This window comes from Procambarus clarkii, chromosome 28, assembly GCF_040958095.1.
Source record: "Procambarus clarkii isolate CNS0578487 chromosome 28, FALCON_Pclarkii_2.0, whole genome shotgun sequence".
NCBI classification, from domain to species: Eukaryota; Metazoa; Arthropoda; class Malacostraca; order Decapoda; family Cambaridae; genus Procambarus; species Procambarus clarkii.
Window position 1 is genome coordinate 34161457 of NC_091177.1, and position 27702 is coordinate 34189158.

Below are 27702 nucleotides of genomic sequence, written 5' to 3' on the forward strand. Positions count from 1 at the left end.
ATTGGTTTGACAGATTAGTAATCCCTCATCATATTATTGTTTTGCTTGACAAAGGTGCCCTCATTCCAGTCGTTGTTACGAATCCATGTCAGAGTATAGATTCTCACAGGATAAATAATGTGTATTATATAAGTATATATATGTGTTGGCTCTTAAATTGTATTAAGATAGGATGTGGCAACATAATTGGGGTCTTGGCTTGTTTGTGGGGGGACAGGAAATGTTCCTGTCTGATACCTGTGAAGAGACAGGAAGATTATTGATCGGCTGTTGGGTTGCCAGATATCGCCTCCTTTTAATAGTAAATCTCTTAGTTCATATTAGTAAGAATGTTTATAATTTTATTTATATTAACTGCATGTATGATATATTATTTTAGTATGATTGTGTACGTTTGGGAATGGTTATTTTCAGTTGTAATGTGGATAACTGGAGAATGTATCTGCTTTGTGGTAACCGGAGGAACTGCCAGGCAGCGCTTGATGCAGCCCAGAGCAGTCAGTAGCTGATGAGCGGTTGAACTGATAACATATATTCTACTTTTAAGTTAAGTCTTGTAATGGTTCTTTTTTCTAGTGTTGGTGATATTTTTATCTGAGATTAATGAGATTTATCTGAGACATTAATTATATAAGCAATACTTCAATTAGGAATATAATTGTGTAATACTGTTTACTGAAGAATTTATATATATTTTTCTTTTATTTATATGTGTTTTTCTTTATCCATTAGTGTTTGTATCTACATGGTTGTATTCTGGTATATCAATTACCTGCATGAGACTGTCCCCCATAGATAATTTCCCCGTGCTGACCGATATACGAGCTTTGCTGTACTATATAGGTAACAATTATGGGGGCCTATGTCCAGGGAGGTGTTCCCACATTATAATTACTGCTTATTAATTTAATCATGGTACTTATAACTTGTATTAATTGTAAATGCCTTCCTAGGTAATGTGTGAAGTTAAAGGTTGTCATGCCACGTCGGTGCTGCTCTGTGCTACTGCTCTGCCTGTGTTGACCACTACGCTTCACGATTGAGGTAAGTGTTGTTGCTTGTGCAGGGCCAAGAAGGTGCTCAGTATTGTTGTAATTTTAAAATTTGTGAGTAAAGTGTTAATAAATTTAAAGTGATTAATTAAGGAAAATCAATTGGAATTGTTGCTGTCAGAGCCAAACTTTGTAGAGATTAAAAGCCTGACAGCTAAAAATAAATTGTTTTAATAAGAAAAATAAAATTGAAAAAGATTAAAAGCCCAACAGTTAACCCACATATCCCCCGCTTCCCAACCAATCACTCGCAACCTTTCCTCACACGGGCTACAAATAACCTCAATATAGACCTCCAAAACTCTCCACGTCAAAACTCAGAAACCCAACTTACTGTTCCCCCTATTCCACCTTGGCTTTATACAACTAATACAACTCGAAGACAACATTCCAAAGTCTGCACCAAACTCAGCCATAGCCCTCATTCTTTCTTTTAACAATGAAAAATTGCTACCCAAATACCACAGCGATTTATACAGATGGATCTCGCATCATCATGAACAACGTACCCTCGGTCACTAGCGCTGTATGGATACTGGAATACCATCTCAAGCAGGGATGGCGATTACCAAACCAACTATCTGTTTTCACAGCTGAATTATATGCCTTATATCAAGCTCTCTAAATAATCACAGCATTACCAATCGGGACATATACAATCTGCAGTGACTCCAAGAGTGCGATTCAAGCAATTACGTACTCTTCAACAATGTGCAAGGAGTTTGTTTACCCATGTCTTCAACTTCTTCATGAACATCGATTGAACGGTTATGATACCTCTATCCAATGGGTCCAAGCGCATTGTGGTATTCTCCATAATGAACTAGTAGATCAACTAGCCAAAGCAATGCACAACACGCCTCACATTACCCGTCATCCAATTCCCCATGTTGCACGTAAAGGAGCCTTCAAAAATACCATCACCCAAGATTTTGCGACGAAATGGAAAACGTCATGCTCACCTTTGTACTATGGGTCCATTAAAAAGAAATGGGAAACTTGGAAACATGTCAGATATAAAAGCAGAGAAATTGATATAGCGATGACCAGATTAAGGCTGGGACACACCAAAGTGGCAGCACACAGCTCTAAGTACAGAACAGACATCAACGAACTCTGCATCCACTGCCAGGTGCCTGAAACAATCGAACACTATCTCCTTCACTGCTTCCGACATTATAGTGCCAGAGTAAATCTCAAACAAGTACTAATTTCACTTAAAATACCCTTTACCTTCGAGCATATATTAGGAGGCGATGACCACTCGTTACAAGAAAAATACCAAATAGTCAAAGCACTGGCTAAATATCTCCAGTCGACCAACAAATTGGGTCACATCTGACCCGCGCCACATTTATACCTGGCGCCACCAACAGCTAAACACAGAAAACAACTGCCTCGTCACAGTAGCAAGGGTCGGCTGACGCCATAAACACAACACACCCCCCTACGGTGCCGCAAGTCTCCCTCTAACATACACCTCTGTTTTAGTCGCCGCTCCTCTGTCTACAACACAACGCAACAAGCACTTTTGAAACTCTTATCATCCTCAACATAAACGCCTCTACCAACATCTGTACTGGTGCAGTCATCGGGAGGACAAACCCTTCATGCAAACTGCACCTACTATCAAGAAGAAGAAGAAGAAGAAAGAAAAGCCTGACAAAGTCAGCCTTCATTTATATGGAAGGTAAATTAAATTTAACAGCTAATAACAGAATGGTTAAAACCCAGCTAGGGAAAGTGGTAGTTACCCAATTAGTGGAAGATGGTAAATTGGAAGAAGACATTCTTGGCGAATTAACTGAAGGGTCAGGTGATCAAGTAGCATTAAAACGTCTTGAGTTAGAATCTCAGCTTAAACTAGCTAGCCTAGAGGCTCAAAAGCAACAGAGAGAGTTAGAGGCTCAAAAGCAACAGAGAGAATTAGAGGGTCAAAAGCAACAGAAAGGGTTAGAGGTTCAAAAGCAACAGAGAATTAGAGGCAGAGGCTGAACAGAGAGACATTGAAGTTCAACAGAAACAACAACAAATAGAACTTGAGGCACAGAATGCCAGAACTGCAGCTCAGTTGAAGTTAGAGGAAGCTAAGCAGAGTCAATTAGAGGTTCAACAACATATGGAGGCACATAGACAGAAATTTCGTACCTTAAAGAGGGCACATGATCAAACTATTGCTGATTTTACTAGATTAAAAGTAAACTATTGTGAGAGATGGCTAAAATCACTTTCAATTACAGAGTTTGAGACTATTAAAAACCTTCTAATTACTGAAGAAGTATTATCTTGTCTCCCAAATAGACTATCAACAAATATGGCTGAACAGAAAACCATTACAAATATATATGTGCTCTCAAAGCTCGCTGATGTTCATGAGTTACTTACCAGGGTACAATTTAAAGCCCAGTCCAATAATTTTAATAGTAGAGTAAATCTTAATGCTCATAAAAGTGTTCACCAGACCAAACCCAGTTATAATCCACCTGCTACTTACATTAATTCTTCTCTTGTTAAACCTAAAATTGAGAATACACAACCGGGGATGCAACACCCCAGTAATGTAATTAATAAGTCTTCAGTGAGTGTGACAGGATCAATCACTGACAGTAGATTTTTTAGTTATTGCAAGAGAAGAGGTCATGTCATAACTTCCTGCTTTCAGAAACACCCAGAGTTAAGACCTACAGATCTCATTTTTATAGAGGTGTGCAGAAAAGATTTAATAATCTATTTAACCTATTTTGTTTGCTGATGATACTACCCTCATTTACTCCAACCCCAACCCACATACACTAAATGATGTTGTTAATAATGAACTAAAAAAAGTCCACTTATGGATGTCAACCAACAAACTAACACTTAACATAGAAAAGACCTACTACATCCTATTTGGAAGCAAATCTACAAATGCAATTCAGCTTCAGATTGACAATGTAAACATTAGCAACAAAAATGATGGAAAGTTTCTTGGCATATGCCTAGACAAGAGACTCAACTTCAGTACCCACATACAACACATAACTAAGAAAGTCTCTAAAACAGTTGGTATACTCTCCAAAATCAGATATTATGTTCCTAACTCTGCTCTCATCTCTCTATATTATGCACTAATCTATCCCTATCTCAACTATGGTATCTGTGCATGGAGTTTAACCACTGCAAACCACCTCAAGTCCATCATCACCCAGCAAAAATCTGCTATCAGAATAATATCAAATTCTGCTTTCAGACAACACACAGCCCCCTTGTTTAACTCCCTAAACATGCTAAACATAATCTCACTCCACAAATTCTCTTGTGTCAACTACATTTACAAAACCCTGTTCTTAAATGCAAATCCTTGTCTGAAACTCTTCCTGGACAGATGTAATAGGACCCATTATCACCACACCAGAAATAAATATCTCTTTGATATCCCCAGAGTTAAACTTAATCTGTGTAAACACTCTATGCAAATAAAGGGACCCAGTTTATGGAACTCACTCCCTACTGAATTGAAAAGCTGTCCAACTTTTACATCATTCAAAATCAATACTAAAAAGTACCTAATTTCATCTTCATAGTTTTTCACTTTTTGCCTTAAAATTGCACTGTATCAATTGCTACCCAATCTCCCAACCTTTATGTTCCCAATTTGAACATCTTTACCATTGTGGTCATTGCTGTTTTCTTATATGTGCTGCCAATCTGTTGTATGGTGTTTATAAATCTTGTTTATCTGTATCTTTTGCCACCCAGTCTCCCAATCTTTATGTACCCATTCTGAACATCTTTACCATTGTGATCATTGCTGTCTTATATGTGCTGTCAATCTGCTGTATGGTGTCTATTAATCTTGTTTAAATTACTAATGAAGCTGTCAATGTAATCAATCAGAGCTTTAATATAACAATGTGATTTAATATACTTACTTATCTCTCTCATCTCATTCTTCTCTTGTAATGTATCTTTATCATTTATCAATTCTGATTGAAATTACCTACTTAAAATTATCTGCTAGATTAAGGACCTGCCCGAAACGCTGCGCGTACTAGTGGCTTTACAAGAATGTAAATACTGTACTATCCAATGTATTCTCACAAACCCAATGTACCTTCTTGTATATATATATATAAATAAATAAATAAATAAATAAATAAATAAATAAATAAATAAATAAATAATACACATGTCAAAGTAGATCCCAAATGGATAGACAAGTATTATCACTATATGTTTTCAGGTGAGGTTTTATGTACTAATAATAAATGGAAGCCAGTAGTTCTACTTCCTGAATTCATGATACTGGTGCTTCCCAAACATTAATTTCAGCTGGCGTACTCTCTAATGTTGCAAAGGGAGATAATGGGGAGTTTGTAGTTCTTCAGAGTGTTGCAGGATGTCAAACTGTACCTCTGACAGATTTCACTCCGGGGGTCCACCATTACCCCAGGCTTGTGCACTGTTAGTGTTAGTAAACAGTTGCCCATCCCAGGTGTGGATGTTATTATTTTGGGTAATGATGTGGCTATAAATCATGTTGGGAAGGTTGATCCAATTTTGTTACCAGAATCAGTTATGAAGAATCAATAACCAGTTGTAGTGAAACCCAGGTAATCTGATGTGCATCTTCAAGGTGATAAGACCCTTAACACTACTGTTGGATTGTTCGATGTCACCAGAAGGAAGCGAGGTCCATAGTAAGGGTTGTCAAGGTTTCAGCATGGTTCTGTTATTTTCCTGGGAGACCAGGCTGGTTATGAAGGTGTGGTTTGTACTAAAGTTCACCATTAGAGGGTGTGAGCTTGTTCTTGGAGTTTTGATTTGCATATTGTGCATAGGAATAATCCTGTTTTCTTTCATTGGTCATTATGGCAGAGTTATGAAGCAATTGACTTATGTGTTCACTGATGGTCATCTGAGTCAGTTCAATCAGGTAATCCTTGCACTTGTCCTTGTGGTTTTTGTCTGTTGGGTTGGATATCATAGGTCTTCTGAGAAGTTCTGTTGTGTTTCTGAGGGTTCTACGAGTGAAGAGGTTTCTGATGTGTCTGTGTGGTTTAACCCAGTTTCTTCTACATTTAGTACAAATTGGTCGAGGCTGTATATTCCACAGAGGGTCCAGAGTGATGGGAAACAAAGGTCCTTGCCAGGACAGGCCCAGATCAACCTCATTCCCAGGAGAAGTCCCTAAACCACTTTGCATTCAGTCAGTTTCATCTAAGTGGTTCAACTTCAGAAACAAGGAGTAATGAAAAATGGAACCTGTATTGTAAAATTTCACCAAGTAAAAAATGGTTACAATGGAAGTATGGGACTAATATGAGTTTAACAGTGGAACCAGGTGAAAAGATAACTCGTAGCGTAGACCTTGTTAGAGTGGGTCCATTAATTAACATTGCTATTCATGTGCAGCATGATAAAATTGTTGATATGAGAGTGAAGTATTATCTCATGAACATAGGTGAATAGAATGAGATCAATATAGGTTAACTAATGAGGTCAACTAACGACCTCATTAATTCCTTTGACAAGTTTGTCAATTCTATCTTCTGTACTCTTTTGGACCTGTCTGCCTTTAGAAGGGCCCTTAACCCCCGTTCCTGACAGCTTGTTTTCTAAAAATCTCCACCTTACTCGTCGCTTCCAGCGATCGACTAATAACTTCCTTTACCCGCAAACTAAGACAGCTCTCTAGTCATTGTCCTCCTGACTTCGATGTAAATGTTTCCGTGTAATCTACCCTTCTCTTCCTTATCTCTATGGTCTACTTAAGACTCATAAACCTGGTGTTCCTCTTCGTCCTATCATTTCTTCGCGGGGCTCTGTCGGCTATCCTCTTGTCTCCTGGCTCGCTAAAACTCTAACACCTTACCTTGGCACTTTTCCCCTGCCCACCTTCGTCATTCTCAGGACTTTGTAGAAAGACTGCGCCTGCCGCCCTACTGTAAGATGCTTAGTCTTGATGTCGACTCTCTGTTCACTAATGTTCCCCTCGATGACGTTCTCTCTTTCCTTAGACAGAAGGCGACTGAGGGCGTTCTTCCTCTCCCGTTTCCCACTGGCGTTTTCCTCGAACTCATTAGACTTTGTGTTAACTCTAACTCTTTCTCTTTCAACGGTAAATATTACACTCAAACTTTCGGTGTCGCTATGGGTTCCCTTCTCGCCCCTGTTCTTGCTAATTTCTACATGGAATACTTCGAAACTGTTCTTCCTTCTATTGATACTCGTCCCTCTCTCTGGCTTCGCTATGTTGATGATATTTTTGCTTTATGGTCTCATGACCCTAGTCTTTTCCAGCCTTTCCTCTCCTCTCTTAACAATCTGGCTCCTTCTATCCATTTCAAAGTTGAATGGGAATCTAATTCCCTCCTTTCTTTTCTTGACGTTCACGTTTACAACTCTATGCCCGGGTTCTCTTTCTCTGTCTACCGCAAACCCATGCATAGTTACATGTACATTCATTTCTTTTCCTACCATCCTCCTTCTGTTAAGAAAAGTGTCCTCGTCTCTCTCTTCCTCCGCGCTCTACGCATCAGTTTCTTCATTCTGAAATTACCTTTATCTATAAATCATTCTCTCGCCTTGGTTACCCTTTGTATTTTATCAACTGTGCCTCTTCTCAAGCTAAACGAAATTTCTTTCATCCTAAACCTGCTTCCAACACTAGTAGGACTGTGCTCTGCCTTCCTTTCATATCTTAACTAAAAACCTTTACTAATACCTTTCGTCCTCTTGACATAAAGCTCGCCTTTCGACAAACTAACACACTTCGTAGCAATCTAGTTCACACTGCTCCTCCTGCTTCTAATGCTGCTGGTGTCTACTCTATTTCCTGTTCGTCTTGTCCTCTCCGTGCGTGTATCCATTACAAGCTTGAGGCAGCCGTCTTCAACTTAAAGCAACGGGAGCGTTTATCTTTTCCTGAGGCGAGGCGCTAGTTTTGCCGGGTCCCACCTCATGCTAACATCTCTTATGCTCGTGTGTTGCGTTCTTCCTCTCCTCGTCCTTCCCACCTTCCTCAGTCTCACAACCGTTTCCGGGCCTTGGACCCTGATACGCCCACTGCACTGACCCCCTCCTCTGTTCCTTTGAGTTCTGTCCCGAAGGGTCCCCCTCCTGGTCCGCTGTCTGGGGTTTCCCTTCTTTCTACCCGGTCTGTCATGTCTCCTGTGTCTTTTTCCTCGTCTCCCTCCGATCCTCCTTCCCATCCTTCTTCTCCGTCTATTGACTCTCCCGCCACCTGCCAGTGCGCGTTGATGTCCATCGCTCTCCTAACGGCCGTCGTGTGAGCTCTCGTTCAGCTTCTCCTGTTGAGATGCTGGAATCCGTTGCCCAGTACGAAGTGTGCTGGGACACCTGTCTCTTTGAGTCAGAAGCGTAAGCCTGGCTCCTCTCCTTCCTCCTTCCTGGCGGGTAAGATGACTTTGCTTTCTTCCTCGGCCCCTACTTCTGACTCTATCGCTCCTTCCCCTCCCATTTCGGTGGTTGCGCCCCCTGTTCCTGCTATGGAGGTTTCTTTTGCCCCCGCTTCCCTCTCGATTGCTGCCCTTGCTGAGGTGCTCTCCCCTCCTTCTACTCCCCCTCTTCCTGCTGCTGTCCTTGACTGCTCCTCTCGGTTGTCTCCTCTTCCTCCTCCGGACCCCGCCCGTCCACCTCTGGTCTGTTCTCCCGCTTCTTTCCCTCCATCTTTACTCAGTTTACCCAAGCCCCTAACCCTGGCTTTACTGACCCTGAACCCGACCCTGATCTTCTTTAACTTGCTCTGTTGTTCTTTCACCTTTGTTTCTTCCTTGTTCTCTGTTGTTGTTGTCCTTTCTCTTCTCGTCGATGTCTATTCTTCAATGGAACGTTCGCGGTTATTACGCCAATTTCCTTGAACTCCAACTTCTGATTTCGCGTTTTTTGCCCTTTTGTGTCTGTCTCCAGGAACCGATGCTTGGTGCTCGTCCTGGTCACTTTCTTGGCTATTCCTTTCTCTCCCCCCACCCCCCAGCTTTTCATGGGGCTCCTAACTCTTCTGCTCTTTTGATTCGCTCTGATGTTCCCTTTGTCCCCTTACTTTTTCCTTCGCCTCTACATTGTTCTGCTGCTCGTATCTTTGTGGGGAAATGGTACACCGTTTGTTCCATTTATCTTCCCCCAAGTGTCCCACTTTCTCTTCCTGATCTGAAACACCTACTGGACTCCTTCCCGGAGCCTGTGCTCCTGGTGGGTAATTTCAATTGTCGTCCACTGATTGTCGAGATCCAGTATTGGCTGATTCTTGTTAACAGTAAATTTAAGTCGGTTGAGTTTTGTTGGGTTCCCAGCCATATTTGTATCTCTTTAAATGAGCGTGCAGATGCTGCCGCCAGGGAAGCTGTCCGCTCGTGTCCCATCTCTCGTAAAGGTATTCCTTATTCCGACTTTTACCCGGTTATCCATTCCTCCATTCTTACCCGTTGGCAGGCTTGTTGGTCGTCTGTTATTGGAACCAAACTACGTTCTCTTCTCTACGTTGTGTGTCCTCGTGGCCGTCCTCCTACCACCGTAACCGGCGATGGGTAACGGCTCAGACGAGGCCTTCCTTTTGCTAATTACTTACTTACTTGAGATAAAGAAGATCAATCATGATACCGAAATACATGGTAAAGAAACTCTAATGATTATTTATTGGTATGCCTTCTACAACGTTTCATTTATCTCTGGAACAACTTCTGGCCAAATTTCTGGCAAATTTCTTCTTTCCCAGCTTAGAAGAGTCGTATCTCTGTAGCCTAAGTATTCTCTGATGTTCAAGGAACATTTTCATGTGTGGGAAAGCGTGGAACGTGATTAATCTGGCTGTAAAAAGCCAGCTACGTTTGATAATGCAGGGGGTTATGCCTTTTGGGGGCACAAGACGGTGCCAAGCCATCCTGTTTTCCGCCAAGACGTCGTGACGCTTCCCGGCACCTGATTGGCCAGGTGAGGTCATGTGCCGGAAGTGACCAATGACGAGAGCCCTCGGGTGGTGTGATGTCATGAGGCGGAGGGTTCCCGGGGCGGCTGGCGCCTGGGCGGGAAGAGTACGTCACAAGTCGTCATAGAGGGAAGACGCGCTTGGTTGAGCTCCGGATCTAGAGAACCATTACCAGTAGATTTAAGCTTCGCTTCGATTCTGCAGACAGTCTGACAAGCCATCCAACTTCCGTGGAGTGCCCAGAAGCAAGGACGGGCCGGATTAGAGAACCAAGAGCTCTATCAAGAGTCTGCAGCAGAGGGAACATTGGGCTGGTGATGTCTGGGACGCCCAGAGAACCAGTATTCCACATCAAGCGAAAAGCTACAGCCGGGCCAAGTCTACTGGCAGTGAGGCGAGAGGAAGCTGTGCTGGACTGTGAGGTGTCGACAGTGCCAGTGAGAGTGGAGGACGACGACGGAGGTACCTGTCTCCAGTACCCTGGAGAATAGGAAGAGAAAAGCAGTACCTATTGAGTGTCAGTACGGTGAAGACGCGTTACCACGAGGACGACAGAGGAACCTGTGTGTGTGGGAACTGTTCATCAGGAGACCAGAAGCCAGGACTAGGAACCTAAACATCCCTCAACAGAGGACGAGTCAGCTTCGTGGTTGGAGTGAAATAAGGTAGATAATTGTTCCTTCCTTTACCCCTTTTGATCTAGTCGAGCTAGAGTATTTTATATGTTGTGAACATTTCTACTCATGTTATTGTCTTAAGTGACAGAATATTAGACTAGGAGCCAAGAGCTCATTTAGGCATGAGTTGGTGTGTGTGAGCATTAAGGCGGGGATGTTAGTGATCCTGGAGGTGGTAGCTGGTGTGCAAAGAGCCAGCAACGAACTCTGAAGCACCCAGCTGATTGCATCGCTAGAGGCGTGGGAAAGTGACGACGTTCTGATAGTTAGAGGTATCAGCTGATCGTGGTGCCAGAGGCACGAGGTTTGTGCTCGCCGCCTAACGGGTGGACACAGTCAGCTGACCGTGTTGCCAGAAGCCGTGCCGCGAGGAGTGTTGCCACCAGCGGATGATATCCCCCTTTTGACATTACTTTATAGAATTATATGTGTATATATTCTTTTGCTTCAGTAAAATTTTAAACTAACTGATGAGTTTAAGTGAGCCTCCATTCTCTAGGGCTACATATATATATATTTATGAGACCATTAGTGACACCTTGTACTGCACATGATATTGCATCCTTGATTAAGAAACCCATTAAGACCACTGATGTGTTGCTGGGACACGAGTATAAACATCCAGCTGGCGACCTGAGTAGACCAGATATCCAAGAGAGCGTTCCAGTGTCAGGAAGGGCAGGTTCAGGTGAGTGAGTCATAGGAGGCTTGAACCTCCCCACTCGCTAGGGGTGTATAAGGCCAGCCCTTATTTGACTGGGGGAGCCCAAGGGCGAGCAGTGGCGCCTGGTACTGAGGGGCTAAGACCCGTGGGACGACCCCAACCACAGGTAGGAAGGGGGTGAACCCTGACATTGTGCATATTTATCTTAAATAGACTTGTGAAAGAGGTAAACTTGTTTAAGGGTAAGGTAAAGTAATCACACATAGGTAAAAAAATAGGCAGATAATGGGGATGAATGACAATCAAACATTGAGTAAGAATAGGCTGGGAGAATTCGGAAGTGATAACAACATTTCTACTATTATATATGAACACTTCATGAGATGATATTTAGTTTTGTTTCACGTGTTCATAGATATTCGAACATTATTAAAAAGTAATAACAAACTAGATAAGCATACCGCACATATAATTATATAATCATACCTCTTACTGAAGACGGGCACCAGAGGGTGACCCCGGGAACAGGCTATGGGGAACATCACGGGCAGGATCTCCTCGCGCGCCAGGTAAAAGTCGCACTGACCTGCAAGAGGCCAAATTCCTATATTTAAATAGATTCTATATAGTCATTCATGTAGTGACCATATGGTATAAACGTTATTAATAAAGAAGGGTTTATATGAATATGCAAACTTATAATATTGCTCTCCAAGTAAAAGAAGCCTTTGTATAAATATTTCTCATCTTGTCGCATACTTCTCAATGGAATTTTTGTTTATAATGATCACTAGCCATTTCCAATTGTTTCTTCCATCTAAGAGTAAATTTTCCAATATAAGTCTTTTCAGTAACGGTAGGCATTATTCCAAGTTTATCCTACTATTTGGAGGATAATATAAATATAATTTCCACATCAAATAGACTGGATTTAATAATGTCAGCAATTACTTTAACATTGAAAATTTCTGAAGAAAGAGTATAAACAATATTTTTAAATTAAAAAAAATATCAGAAAGAAGCTTAGATATGCAGACACATACCAGATAGCTAACAAGACAAGAACATCAAAATCCTAAATTTTATTTGCTCTAATCACATCCTCAAGAAAGTTTGTATCCAGGGAGAGGGAATTTAATCCATAATACCTGAACAACTAGGATTCTAACTGCATCGGAACATAAATGAATTATCCTCCATGATATGAATGAAAAAAGTTTTATCCCTTAAACGATAACTAAAATCATGTATAAAAAAATGCAGATGTAAAATAATCGTTTAATATATCCCTATAAATGAGATTAGCATAATGTCTAAATAAATTTAAGAATTCAGATGACTAGACAAAAAGAAAGAATTCAGAAAGGCAAAAAAAGAACAATGAAATGACTATAAATGTTCTGACAACTGAAATCAAACCATCACAGAAGATTAACAGAGCTTGGAGGAAGTTCTAAAACTCATAGTATAATGAACATATATAAAAATAACTGAAACGTTCGAATGAATGTAAATAAATTCAGATGACTACTTAAAAAATGTTAAAGGCAGATAAATATTGGAAGAAGATCCTTCTGAATTACAAATCTTGACTACAAATAATTTTTAGAAATTCGAGTCTCGAAATGCGATTAATCCGGTGAAAAAGAAAAAACAGTGACTGTCCTCCTGATCTTAGTCGATAAAGAAGTTAAATATCTATAAACTCAGCAGACTTTGAAAAGGAAATAAACAATTTGGTGTTTAAAAAAAATATTTTTTTATTAAGAAGTGTTATATATTATTAGCACATGTATTTATTATTTATAGAGAAACAGCCTGGAGAAATATGGTGTTTAGCTAAAAATTAAAAGATAGGATATACTAAAACATTTTCTTAGCAAACATTGTCAATATTATAGGAAAAAAGAACCATCTACACTATGGTTTTAGAGTAGGAATACCTTGTCGTTCGCAATCGCTTGATCACTAGGATAAACCAAAATGTAAACGTTGTATACGAAAATAGTAAAAAAAAAACATTAAACCTCATCAATGAGCAAAAGCTCGTAAAATAGAGTAAGGAAGTGGAAGCAAATGAGACCAATCTATGTAAGCATGTTCTTCAGATCGTTATATCTCATCTTCCTTCATGATGTAAACATGAATACAATCAAGAGCTTGTTTTCACCGTTAGTTTAGTAAACCATGAAATCAGCAATAAATTTGCCTTGGTAGAAAGCCCAAAGACTTCAATCATGTATGAGCAATCTTGCATTGGCAAGCACTAAAATATCCATAATATTGCAGGGCGACAGTCTTATATTATCCGTGCAGAAGAAATTATTCTTTAATATGAGTTAAGGTTGCAAGGGGCAAGTTAGACGACCTAATATTAAAAGAAGAAATAAACTGAACGAAGCAGCAGCCAGTTCAGATTGATTCAGATCGAAAAGATCGGTTATGGAAGCCTATAAACACGAAACAAAACCAACAGAGAAATTCCTCAGGGTACTACTGATTTCTTGAATCGAAACACTCTTGCAAGCTAACCTTTCCCTTGTGAGAGCGAGGGAATATCAGTAATACTAATATTCAGGTATTCGTAATACATTCTATCAGTCTTCCAAGCAACTTAACTACTGTGACGTCATTTAAACACTCATTAAATACACTCTCGTATTGATAGGGGAAAGATTGTTCATATTATTCACCTGAACAATGGCTCAAGGTTAAATTCCAAATCAACAAAATGAATTTTCAGAACATCAGAATCAGAGACAAGGTTGCAAATCATAAGTAACCCAACTGAAATTATGGATTTCGCAAAACATAATAAGAGAATAGTATGAACCTTAAATTTCCACGACTTAGAACATAAAATGTACACGACTACTCATTACTTTATATCCAGAAATTAAAAAATATACATATTGATAGATTGAAAGTTGAAGCATTTAATGGAAAACGCTTAAGGATCCTGCTGTAATTACCAGACGTTCTTGGAATAACAAGACTTGTGATGGCTTTGCAAATCTATGGATAGCCTCATGGACCAGGCAGGAACCAAGAGAGCCTGGAGTCAAATCGAGTTGCTAGAACAGAAAGACTCTCAAAGCAAAAAACAGGTAAAACACATGTAACACACTTAAAAATGCATTTACAAAATAAAAATACCTTTCTGTGAGAAATCTCGGCCCATCATCGCATTGCCAATTCCATTTTCTGTAATAACGATGTAGTGTCCACGTCTGATGACTGTGTTAAATACCTCTTCGAGCTCATATAATTTGATGTATTTAACACGCCGTTTATTCTCCAAGGCAGCGATGTCACGCAATTGGCCAGTCTTTGAACTCTTAAAGTATACATACAACAAATATATATATATATATATATATATATATATATATATATATATATATATATATATATATATATATATATATATATATATATATATATATATATTATCTATATGTATATATATATATATATATATATATATATATATATATATATATATATATATATATATATATATATATATATATATATATATATATTTTAGTAGCAGTCTTCCTGTAGACATATATTATTAAATATGACCGAAAAAGTAAGATTAATAATTCTAACACGAATTTTCTCGATCTTTCGTACGTTTCTTTTCACTGTTGGTGGTAATTCAAAAATCAATTCTCCAAAATTCATTTTTATTTCTAGTCTGACGTGACACTTGAGCGCGTTTCGTAAAACTTATTACATTTTCAAAGACTTTAGCTTACACATACACAACTGAATAGAACTTACACATCTTCGATTTGTTTATATCTACATTTGAGTGAGGTGGATGGGGTGAGGTGGTATTAATAGGGTATTAAATTCCTAAACACAAGACAGAACACGAAACAATGGGTATTGAATGGAAGTGTTTTGTAGAAAGCCTATTGGTCCATATTTCTTGATGCTTCTATATTGGAGCGGAGTCTTGAGGTGGGTAGAATATAGTTGTGCATTAATTGGCTGTTGATTGCTGGTGTTGACTTCTTGATGTGTAGAGCCTCGCAGACGTCAAGCCGCCTGCTATCGCTGTATCTATCGATGATTTCTGTGTTGTTTAGTAGGATTTCTCTGGCGTTGGTTTGGTTGTGGGAAGAGATTATATGTTCCTTAATGGAGCCCTGTTGCTTATGCATCGTTAAACGCCTAGAAAGAGATGTTGTTGTCTTGCCTATATACTGTTTTTTTTTGGAGCTTACAGTCCCCAAGAAGGCATTTGAAGGCATAGACGACGTTGGTCTCTTTTAAAGCGTTCTGCTTTGTGTCTGGAGAGTTTCTCATGAGTAGGCTGGCCGTTTTTCTGGTTTTATAGTAAATCGTCAGTTGTATCCTCGGATTTTTGTCTGTAGGGATAACGTTTCTATTAACAATATCTTTCAGGACCCTTTCCTCCGTTTTATGTGCTGTGGAAAAGAAGTTCCTGTAAAATAGTCTAATAGGGGGTACAGGTGCTGTGTTGGTTGTCTCTTCAGAGGTTGCATGGCGTTTCACTTTCCTTCTTATGATGTCTTCGACGAAACCATTGGAGAAGCCGTTGTTGACTAGGACCTGCCTTACCCTACAGAGTTCTTCGTCGACTTGCTTCCATTCTGAGCTGTGGCTGAGAGCACGGTCGACATAAGCGTTAACAACACTCCTCTTGTACCTGTCTGGGCAGTCGCTGTTGGCATTTAGGCACATTCCTATGTTCGTTTCCTTAGTGTAGACTGCAGTGTGGAAACCTCCACACTGCAATATATATATATATATATATATATATATATATATATATATATATATATATATATATATATATATATATATATATATATATATATATATATATATATATATATATATATATATATATATATATATATATATATATATATATATATATATATAAAAAGTTTGTGAGGGTACCAACTCTGGTGCCAATGTGGGGACCCATAGCCTCGGAGAAGAAAATAAAAAGTATTCAGAGGAGACCTTGTGGTCTCTCACTGAACACTAATATTATCCTCTCCTACCACCCCCATTCTTTTGTATGTACACATATATATTTACTTTATTTGAACTTTGTTACAAAAAAGGAGTTACATATGGGTTACAAAGATGGTTGTCATAGGTTGTCGAGTTCCTCCAGCTCCTCAGATGGCGGGCAGGAACCCTGGATGCAGTGCGCATTTCCCCTCTGTATCGCCACACTGAGGCGCTGGAATATATATATATATATATATATATATATATATATATATATATATATATATATATATATATATATATATACATATATATATTAGTATATTTTGGTAGCAGTCTTTCCTGTAGACATATATTATTAAATATGACCGAAAAAGTAAGATTAATAATTCTAACACGAAATTTTCTCAATCTTTCGTACATTTCTTTTCACTGTTTGAGGTAATTCAAAAATCAATTCTCCAAAATTAATTTTTATTTCTAGTCTGACGCGACACGAGCGCGTTTCGTAAAACTTATTACATTTTCAAAGACTTTAGTTTACAAATACACAACTGAATAGAACTTACACATCTCCGATTTTGTTTATATCTACATTTGAGTGAGGTGGATGGGGTGAGGTGGCATTAATAGGGTATTAATTTCATCAACACAAGACAGAACAAGAGGTGGCATTAATAGGGCATTAATTTCATCAACACAAGACAGAACACGAAACAATGGGTATTGAAATGGAAGTGATTGTAGAAAGCCTATTGGTCCATATTTCTTGATGCTTCTATATTGGAGCGGAGTCTTGAGGTGGGTAGAATATAGTTGTGCATTAATTGGCTGTTGATTGCTGGTGTTGACTTCTTAATGTGTAGTGCCTCGCAAACGTCAAGCCGTCTGCTATCGCTGTATCTATCGATGATTTCTGTGTTGTTTACTAGGATTTCTCTGGCGATGGTTTGGTTGTGGGAAGAGATTATATGTTCCTTAATGGAGCCCTGTTGTTTATGCATCGTTAAACGCCTAGAAAGAGATGTTGTTGCCTTGCCTATATACTGGGTTTTTTGGAGCTTACAGTCCCCAAGTGGGCATTTGAAGGCACAGACGACGTTGATCTCTTTTAAAGCGTTCTGCTTTGTGTCTGGAGAGTTTCTCATGAGTAGGCTGGCCGTTTTTCTTTTTCTGATGGGAAGCTGCCCTTTCTAGATGTAACAGTCATGGAAAAGGGCGGAGGTTTCCACACTGCAGTCTACACTAAGGAAACAAACATAGAAATGTGCCTAAATGCCAACAGCGACTTCCCAGACAGGTACAAGAGGAGTGTTGTTAACGCATATGTCGACCGTGCTCTCAGCCACAGATCAGAATGGAAGCAAGTCGACGAAGAACTCTGTAGGGTAAGGCAGGTCCTAGTCAATAACGGCTTCTCCAATGGTTTCGTCGAAGACATCATAAGAAGGAAAGTGAAAAGCCATGCAACCTCTGAAGAGACAACTAACACAACACCTATACCCCCTATTAGACTATTTTACAGGAACTTCTTTTCCACAGCTCATAAAACGGAGGAAAGGGTCCTGAAAGATATTGTTAATAGAAACGTTATCCCTACAGACAAAAAATCAGAGGATACAACTGACGATTTACTATAAAACCAGAAAAACGGCCAGCCTACTCATGAGAAACTCTCCAGACACAAAACAGAACGCTTTAAAAGAGCCTAACGTCTTCTATGCCTTCAAATATATATATATATATATATATATATATATATATATATATATATATATATATATATATATATATATATATATATATATATATGTATATATATATATATATATATATATATATATATATATAGGCTGCCTGGTTTCCTGCCACCTCTCCTAGCACTGTGACCTTTCCTTGTTCTTTTGTGAAGACCTCCTGGAACCTCTTGTTGAGTTCTTCACACACCTCTTTGTCATTCTCTGTGTACCTGTCCTCACCCGTTCTAAGTTTCCTCACCTGTTCCTTCACTGTTTTTTTCCTCCTGATGTGAATGTGTAGTAGCTTTGGTTCGGTCTTGACTTTATTGGCTATATCATTTTCATACTTTTTCTCAGCTTCTCTTCTGACACTAACATACTCGTTCCTGGTTCCTGGCATCTGTCTCTGTTTTCTGGTGGTCTGTTATTTCGGAAGTTCCTCCATGCCCTTTTGTTCAGTTCCTTTGCTTTCATACATGCCCTATTTAACCACGGATTCTTCTTTTGCTTCTCGTTTTTTTTCCTGTCGGGCCAGGATAAACCTGTTTACTGTGTGTGTGTGTGTGTGTGTGTGTGTGTGTGTGTGTGTGTGTGTGTGTGTGTGTGTGTGTGTGTGTGTGTGTGTGTACTCACCTAATTGTGCTTGCGGGGGTTGAGCTCTGGCTCTTTGGTCCCGCCTCTCAACTGTCAATCAACAGGTGTACAGATTCCTGAGCCTACTGGGCTCTATCATATCTACTTTTGAAACTGTGTATGGAGTCAGCCTCCACCACATCACTTCCTAGTGCATTCCATTTACTAACTACTCTGACACTGAAAAAGTTCTTTCTAATGTCTCTGTGGCTCATTTGGGTACTCAACTTCCACCTGTGTCCCCTTTTTCGCGTCCCTCCAGTGTTGAATAGTTCATCCTTGTTTACCCGGTCGATTCCCCTGAGGATTTTGTAGGTTGTGGTCATGTCCCCCCTTACTCTTCTGTCTTCCAGTGTCGTAAGGTGATTTTCCCGCAGACTTTCCTCATAACTCATGCCTCTTAGTTCTGGGACTAGTCTAATAGCATACCTTTGGACTTTTCCAGCTTCGTCTTGTGCTTGACATGGTACGGGCTCCATGCTGGGGCCGCATACTCCAGGATTGGTCTTACATATGTGGTGTACAAGATTCTGAATTATTCCTTACACAGGTTCCTGAACGCCGTTCTGATGTTAGCTAGCCTCGCATATGCTGCAGACGTTATTCTCTTTATGTGGGCTTCAGGAGACAGGTTTGGTGTGATATCAACTCCTAGATCTTTCTCTCTGTCTGTTTCATTAAGTACTTCATCTCCTATCCTGTATCCTGTGTCTGGCCTTCTGTCTCCACTGCCTAGTTTCATTACTTTGCATTTACTCGGGTTGAACTTCAACAGCCATTTGTTGGACCATTCACTCAGTCTATCTAGGTCATCTTGTAGCCTCCTACTATCATCCTCTGTTTCAATCCTCCTCATAATTTTCACATCGTCGCCAAACATTGAAAGGAACGAATCTATACCCTCTGGGAGATCATTTACATATACCAGAGACACTATAGGTCCAAGGACTGACCCCTGCGGGACTCCACTTGTAACGTGTCGCCAATCTGAGACCTCACCCCTCACACACACTCGTTGTCTCCTGTTGCTTAGGTACTCCTCTATCCACCGGAGTACCTTCCCTTTCACTCCAGCCTGCATCTCCAACTTTCGCACTAGCCTCTTGTGTGGCACTGTATCAAAGGCTTTCTGACAATCCAGAAATATGCAGTCTGCCCACCCTTCTCTTTCTTGCCTTATTTTTGTTGCCTGGTCGTAGAATTCAAGTAACCCTGTGAGGCAGGACCTCCCATCCCTGAACCCATGTTGATGCTGTGTTACAAAGTTCCTTCAGTCCAGATGTTCCACTAGTTTTTTTCGCACAATCTTCTCCATCATCTTGCATGGTATGCAGGTTAGGGACACTGGCCTGTAGTTCAGTGCCTCCTGTCTATCCCCTTTCTTGTATATCGGGACTACGTTAGCTGCTTTCCAAATATCTGGCAGTTCCCCTGTTGCCAGTGATTTGTTATACACTATGGAGAGTGGTAGGCACAGTTCTCTTGCTCCTTCCTTTAAAACCCAAGGGGAGATTCCATCTGGGCCTATAGCCTTTGTCACATCCAACTCTAGTAAACACTTCCTTACTTCCCCGCTGGTAATCTCAAACTCTTCCAGTGGTTCCTGGTTTGCTATTCCTTCACTTACCTCAGGAATTTCTCCTTGCTCTAAGGTGAAGACCTCCTGGAATTTCTTATTCAATTCCACACACACTTCCTTGTCATTTGTTGTGAATCCTTCCGCCCCTATCCTTAATTTCATAACCTGTTCCTTTACTGTTGTTTTTCTCCTGATGTGGCTATGCAACAATTTAGGCTGAGTCTTTGCCTTGCTTGCGATGTCATTTTCGTATTGTCTTGTTGCCTCTCTTCTCATCCTGACATATTCATTCCTGGCATTCTGGTATCTTTCTCTGCTCTCCAGTGTCCTGTTATTCCTATAGTTTCTCCATGCCCTTTTACTTTGCTGCTTAGCTAGCCTATATCTCTGATTAAACCATGGGTTTCTCATTTTCATTTCTCTGTTTTCCTTTTGGACTTGGACAAACTTGTTTGCTGCGTCCTTGCACTTCTGTGTGATGTATTCCATCATATCTTGGGCCGTCTTTCCCCTGAGCTCTGTTTCCCATGCTATATCTGTTAGGAATTGTCTCATCCTCTCATAGTTTCCCTTTCGGTATGCTAACCTTTTGGTTTCGGTGTCCCTCCTCGAGTTCAATAACCCTTCTTCAATCAAGTACTCAAACACCAGTACACTGTGGTCGCTCATTCCTACTGGGTCCTCAAAACCGATTTTTCTTATGTCGGAGTCGTTCAGAGTGAAGACTAGGTCGAGTCTCGCTGGTTCGTCATTGCCTCTCATCCTTGTGGGTTCTCCGACATGCTGGGTTAAAAAGTTTCTTGTCACCACCTCCAATAGTTTGGCTCTCCACGTATCCTCGTGTAACTCGGGTTTGGTGTTCCTCTCTCTTTACTTCCTTCTTTCTACTCCCTCTACCCGTATTCTTACTTTTATTTCTAAACCAAGGGACTCCAAAACTTTTACCAAAGCCAACTCCACGCCACGTGGTCCTAAGACGATTGACCGACTTAGGATTCTACACCCAGTATGACGTGACCTAAGCTCTGAACAAAACCCTAGAGTCACCTCTGCTGCCACCACCAGACCAGTAATACAAGAGCAATGATCGAGGTCTGGATCGATCACGCTAATTAATCAACCTAGGGGCTTGATCCCCCCTATAAACGATGACCTTGAGTGTGGAATAAATTACACGGTAATGATGATTCCGATTCGATGTTAGAATCGGCGCCCAATACAACTCTGCCTCGTGTGGACCACGTGACCAGGACAAGTTTACACATAACCAAATGGAAACAATAAAATGCAAATTAATAACAAATTTAATTTATTAAAAGAAAACTAAAACAAAATCTAAATGTGTTCACTCCCTATCACTTTAACACTCCCTACTTGACCTGAATGGCAAATGAGAAGACTATTTCTATACATAACCATAGCAACTATACCTTGGGCGACCAGCTAGATGTCTTGGGGAGAGGTAAGATGTTTGACCTCTCCCAGCTGCTCCCGTATTCACACTGATTTTTTCCTTGTCTGGACTACCCCAGACAGAGTATTGTATCCTTCCGCCTAGTCCGTCAAAGTCCTACCCAGTTACTAGCAAGGTTTAAGTTATAACAATTAACCTCTGTTGTACTTAATTGATCCAGACTGGTTGAATTATTTTACTGAATTAAATTACAAACATCTAACGGCAGAGCTGTTCCCGATCACAAAAATGGTTATTAAAACTTTGAGAAATATTAGACATGTCAACCCTGCTGACCTATGACCGCCGGTCACTCCGCCTCAAAAGTTAGATCTGATTCGTGACGTCACTGATGGTGACTTAAACTCAATAATTAGAATACTCTTGATATTGTATCCAGTACTATTATACAATACAATTTTAATGCAAAATGAATAAAGGCTAATTTTCTCTAAATTACTGAATACTATAGGATGATTCATTTTACGCAGCTATGAACAAAGCGTTGGTTATTTCCACCGCGAATTCCCCTGGGGGTCAGGTCACCATGCGGCTCAGCTTCCCATTCTCTTTTGTCGATAAACCACTCTGGATAATTCTTACAACAGCCTAGTTTGTTACAACCCCCCCGCACAAGCACTTAGTAAACCTTGTTAATTTGTTAAAATTCACGAGGTTTAGTATCCAAACCCACAATTCAACTCATGCCACAAACAAAAGCTAACCTAACTAATAAAATTTGACAAATAATAGTCCAACATCATAATAAACATGTTCATATTTCATAAATTTCTCAGCTGTCAACTGACAGCAATCCTCTAATATCAGGAAACATACATCCTATCCTTACTGACATAGCTAAATAACATGTCCCTACTCTACCATAAAAACTAGCTATTAAACTCTCTTGGCTCTTCACTAGCCAAGTCCATGTGTCCTCTAGAGCCGGCCACACCGTGCTCAAACAACCATTAAAGTTATATCATCAGACTGAACTTTCAGTCATCCGGGAGCGTACTACGGAACTATCAGTTCACATCCGTGTACTACTCACTCCCCATCAATGTCAACCTTGACATGTCAAGGAACACACCTAACTTATTACATGTATCTAAAAATAAAAAAAAATTCCTATACTATATCACAGGTTTCAGCTGACTGTACAGCCAAGTGTTCTCACTCACTAGAAGTGTCAATGTTTATATTGGTCCGCCTCTCCTGTGTTCAAACATTCTGAAAAAAAAATAGCACAACATAATTTTCCATAACCGTTTGTTCTGGGCTGAGACAATTACACAGGGGCTTCGATTTTGATTACTGACCAATTTATAGAGCAAAATTCATATATTATACCAGAATTATTATTTTAAATCTGTTTTTCAACATTTATAAAGTATTGATTCTAAATCTGTTTTTCAACATTTAAACAAAAGTGTCCAGATGTTCTTTACACAGATGTTCAGAGCCAACTTTGTTGTTTGTATCAATTGTTCATATTGAGTAAACGAGAAAAAAAAATCGATGCTGCTGGATGCTGAATGTAGTCGCTGACGATGACGGTGTCGATCTTGCTTCTCCCCATGTGTAGACATCAATACCTGGTCCTCTTGTACTCCCATCCGGTACTCTTGAATGACGACAGAGTGTAGTAGAGCGGAGTGCCAAGTGACAGCTGTAGAATACTGTTACTTCGGCCATTAATCTTGCTCTCGACAGTCCACACGCCTTCGTATTAATCACAGTTCACACGGTAGTCTTGATGTTAAACTTGTCGCAGATGACCACAGCAGAGCAGAACTGGATGTACCAACGGTGTCTCTTAGCAGGAGTGGTGTCAGAAGGTCGTAGAGGCGGGTTGCTTGTTTGCAGAACAGGTGAATCTCGTCTTCCATCATTGCTCACGTCATCTCAGGCGTTTCTTGATGTCACCAGGTTACTAGGCCGTAAACACCAACTGTGCATACCCTCGTACCGCCGACTTTAGGCCAAAGGAGACAATTTTGCGACCTTCTATTGGCGAGTCCCGGTACTCTGTAGGGAAACCGTGCCTTCCACCTGTGACCGCCTTACTTCTGCTTTCTTGTTACTTCAGATGACGTAATCATTAATCTTCCGGCGAAATTCTTGAGTACTGCTACGTGCTTTCCATTTCTTGACCTCTCCTCCAACACTGCTGGAATGACTGCAGTCTTGATGACGCAGCAGGTGGGTATTGGTGATCTCGAGACAGCTACCCCGGCGTTGTATGGCACCTCCGGTGACTGCTATAATGTGGACAGCTCGCTGGCCCTGACAACCTCGTTAGTGACGTGAGGCGTCGGCCGGGTGACTCTTGGACAGTCACTCATCCCCAAAGTAACTGATGTATGGGTTACTGGGTCTGGTGGGGGGAGGGCTTTGTGTAACGTGCCTCCCCCCTCGGTCTTTACAGACAAGGGTTCACGTGTGGCTGGAACAACTGGGTCGGTGTACCAATCAGACCTGGGAACAGACAGACACAACACAGCGGAAGCATAGATATACTCTGGGTTTGGTGGAGGTGGAACCCCAGAGCACGGTAAAAGTTGCTACCTGAGTTAAGTATAGACATAGTACATCTCATTGCCTTTACAGGAAAATCTAATCAATACTAAATTATACTAACTAAGGAAGTTACTTTACTGTACAGCGCGAGATCTCGTCACCATAGGGTGGCGAGACTGCACCTGACTACTGATGAGCGATGACAGAGGGTCATCCTCATCTTCTGACTCGTCGGTGAAGCCATGAGTCAGCACTGCTGAGTCAGGAACTAGACCCGCTGAAGGCAGTTCTAATTCCTCTCTAGCATGATAATGTTTCAATTTATTCACGTGAATTGTCCTTTCCACCTGGTCCTCGAACACTCCTTTTATAACAAGATTAACCGGCCCCGCCCTTTTAATTACTCTATAGGGTCCTCGCCACCTCGGAGCTAGTTTCCTGCTCTGATTGGCGGGCGCAGCCTCATTCACTCTCAATACGAGGCTTCCTTCCTTCAACTCAAGAGGGCGCACTTTCTTGTCATAAAAATGAGCATACCGAGTCCGTGCCTTCTTGGACGCTTCAGCTGCAATATTCCATGCATTTCTCATTTTACCAAGAACCTCTGAAGGATAGTCCTCCCCGTATGCAACATTATGTCTGTTAAGCAGACCTGACGGGAAATTGCATGAATTACCAGTAAACAAATGAAGTGGTTGGGTGTTAATTGATTGGTGGATGGCAGTATTCAAGGCGAACTGAACATAGGGTAGGTGTTCATCCCAGGTGTTTGCATCATGTTCAGCAAGGATTGCAAGCATATCCTTGACTGAACGATTAGTCCGTTCCGTCATTCCGTTTGCTTGTGGGTGGTAGGCTGTTGTAAAAGCCGAAGTTGTCTCTAAAATCTTACAAACTTCTCTAAATATATTCCCATTGAATTCTTGACCCCGGTCAGAGACTAAAACTTTAGGAGGTCCGAATACAGTAACGAACCTACGCAAGAATGCATCTGCAACCGTACGAGAATCCTTCTGAGGTAATGCAACTAGTGTAGTGTATCTAGACAGATGGTCAACTAGCACCAACACGTATCTGTTACCCGCATGACTGTGGTGTAAATCAATCAGATCGGCCCCCACACGGTCTAACGGTTCACGAATTTCAGGAAATTCCTGAAGTGGGGCTTGTACCTTAAGGGTACCTTTCCTCCTCTGGCAACGAGGGCACGACTTCACGAAATTGATTACCTCAGAAAGTAATCCTGGAAAATAAAATAGAGACTTTGCTTTTAAGTGCGTTTTAAAGATCCCCGGATGCCCTGCAATTTTTGAAGCATGCGCAAGCTTTAACGCTGATGACCGCAACGCGTCCGGAATAACTAGCTGAAATACTGCCCTATCATTCTGGCTGTTGACATAATACAGGACGCCCTGTTTCATCTCAAAATCATGAATAGGTAAATTCTTTTTCTTTTTGGGGTATTTTCCTCCCTCTAAATACTCAATAATCTCTTTCCATCTAGGCTCGCTCATCTGGTATTCTCTCATTTTATCTGATGGAATGGTTTCAATGTTTTCATTAATTTGAACTGCCGCTATATTTCTACTTAGCGTATCTGGCACAACATGTGCTGGACCAGGCTTGTACCAGATCTGGAATGAGTGGGCCGAAAGTTCGTGAGACCAGCGTGACATTCGTGGGCATTTTGTTCGCTTCTTAAATATGTGTGTTAACGCTCGATGGTCTGTGTAGATTACAAAATGCCGCTGAAATAGGTAAGGCTCGAAATACCTAACTGATTCTACTACTGCCAGTGCCTCCCGATCCGTAGCTGAATAACGAACTTCAGGTCCTTTGACCTTCCTACTGAAATAGGCTACTGGATGGGGTAAATTATCTGCGTCTCGCTGAATTAAGCACCCGCCAATAGCAATACCGCTGGCGTCAGTGTGCACTTCCCACTCTTTCTCAAAATCAGGAATAGCCAATACCGGTGTCGTGATTAGTTGGTCTTTCAGTTTGCGATAGGCCTCGTCATGTTCTGATTTCCACACAAACTTCGCATTTTTCTTTGTCAGATCAGTCAGGGGTGCTGAAATGCCAGCGAAACCTTCAATGTGACGACGAAAATATCCGGCCGCCCCCAAAAACCTACGCACGTCCTTTGCTGTCCTTGGAGTAGGCATGTCAGCAATGGCGCGGCAAGAATCTGGGTCAGGTCGGATACCGTCTGGGCACACCTGGAACCCCAGAAATTTGAATTTCTGAGCCGCCAAGGTGCACTTCTGAACATTCAGCCTGAAACCTGCCTGATCTAACAATTTCAAAGTCTCAGTCAAGTCCTGTAGGTGTTCCTCAAACGTCCTGGAATATATCACAACATCATCCAGGTACGCTAAAGAATGCCTACCCAGTACCGGACTAAGGATAAAGTTGATGGCCCTCTGAAACGACGAAGGCGCTGTCTTCAAACCAAACGGCATCCTACGGAATTGATAAGTGTGCCTACCATCCGAGAATGCTGTTTTTTCCCTATCCTGTTCTGCCACCGGAATCGCCCAATACGCCGATTTTGCGTCAAGAGTTGAGAAATACTTAGCAGCACCAAATTGATCTATTATCTCCTGTATTCGGGGCAACGGATAGACATCACCCTTAGTTAGTTCGTTCACCTTCCGGTAGTCAACACAGAAACGATAACTACCGTCCGGTTTCCGAACTAGCACAACAGGAGAGAGCCATGGTGACGTACTAGGCTCTATTACGCCCTGTCTCAACATTTTCTGGCACTCCTCCCTGATAATGTTCTTTGCCTGTTCCGGCAACCTCCACTGTCTTGTGTACACAGGCAAATGGTCACCAGTTGGAATGGTGTGCTCGATCTTATCAAGGAGACCAATCTGGTCATCCTCTGTCGCAAACAATTTCGGGAATTTTCGTAAAACTCCTCTCAGTGCCTTCCTATCCGCCTGTGTAACATGTTGCAAATCAAGTCCTGATATTAATTTTTCTACCTCCTCTACATTCTGTGCAACATTTCTCGTTTCGTATTGTACTTTGGATGGTGTTTTAGTTTTCAACATATTCAGTGCACTACATTGTGCAGTGACGGCTGGCGTCTCAGCTGACTCATGGTGAAAGATTTCTGTGTCCTCCACCATGGTTCCCTGAGATACCCTATCACCTGCCCTGAAGCGAAAAGTCTTATGTGAAAGATTGACAACTGGAATGAGTGCACCTTTATCGAGCACTACAACTAAGTGATGAGGAATTAATAAACTATCACATCTCCCAGCCACCTGAAGGGTGGTACCTGGTTGTATGTGACGTCCCACGGCTACTTTAATAAATTTAACAGAATGTGGTGGGCAACTCTGTTTGGTCAATGCATGCAATGCGCATGACCTCTTAACTGTGTCTGGAAGAGACTTAAAAATCAATTTTGGATAGTGCGCATTATATTTCAGCTTCCT

At 41.0% G+C, this 27702-nt stretch overlaps 1 long non-coding RNA gene across 2 annotated transcripts in view; it reads left to right on the forward strand.

Moving 5' to 3' along the window:
- The first annotated feature begins 546 nt into the window (after positions 1 to 546).
- The window catches only part of LOC138369537 (uncharacterized), a 43848-nt gene continuing 16692 nt past the window's right edge, over positions 547 to 27702 (forward strand). The window contains exon 1 of one of the 2 annotated variants that reach the window (XR_011229884.1): positions 547 to 1044. This is a non-coding gene — a long non-coding RNA (uncharacterized lncRNA). Of the gene's footprint in view, positions 1045 to 8376; positions 10644 to 27702 lie in introns of those variants that run through there. The other variant, XR_011229885.1, reaches the window with a different exon arrangement.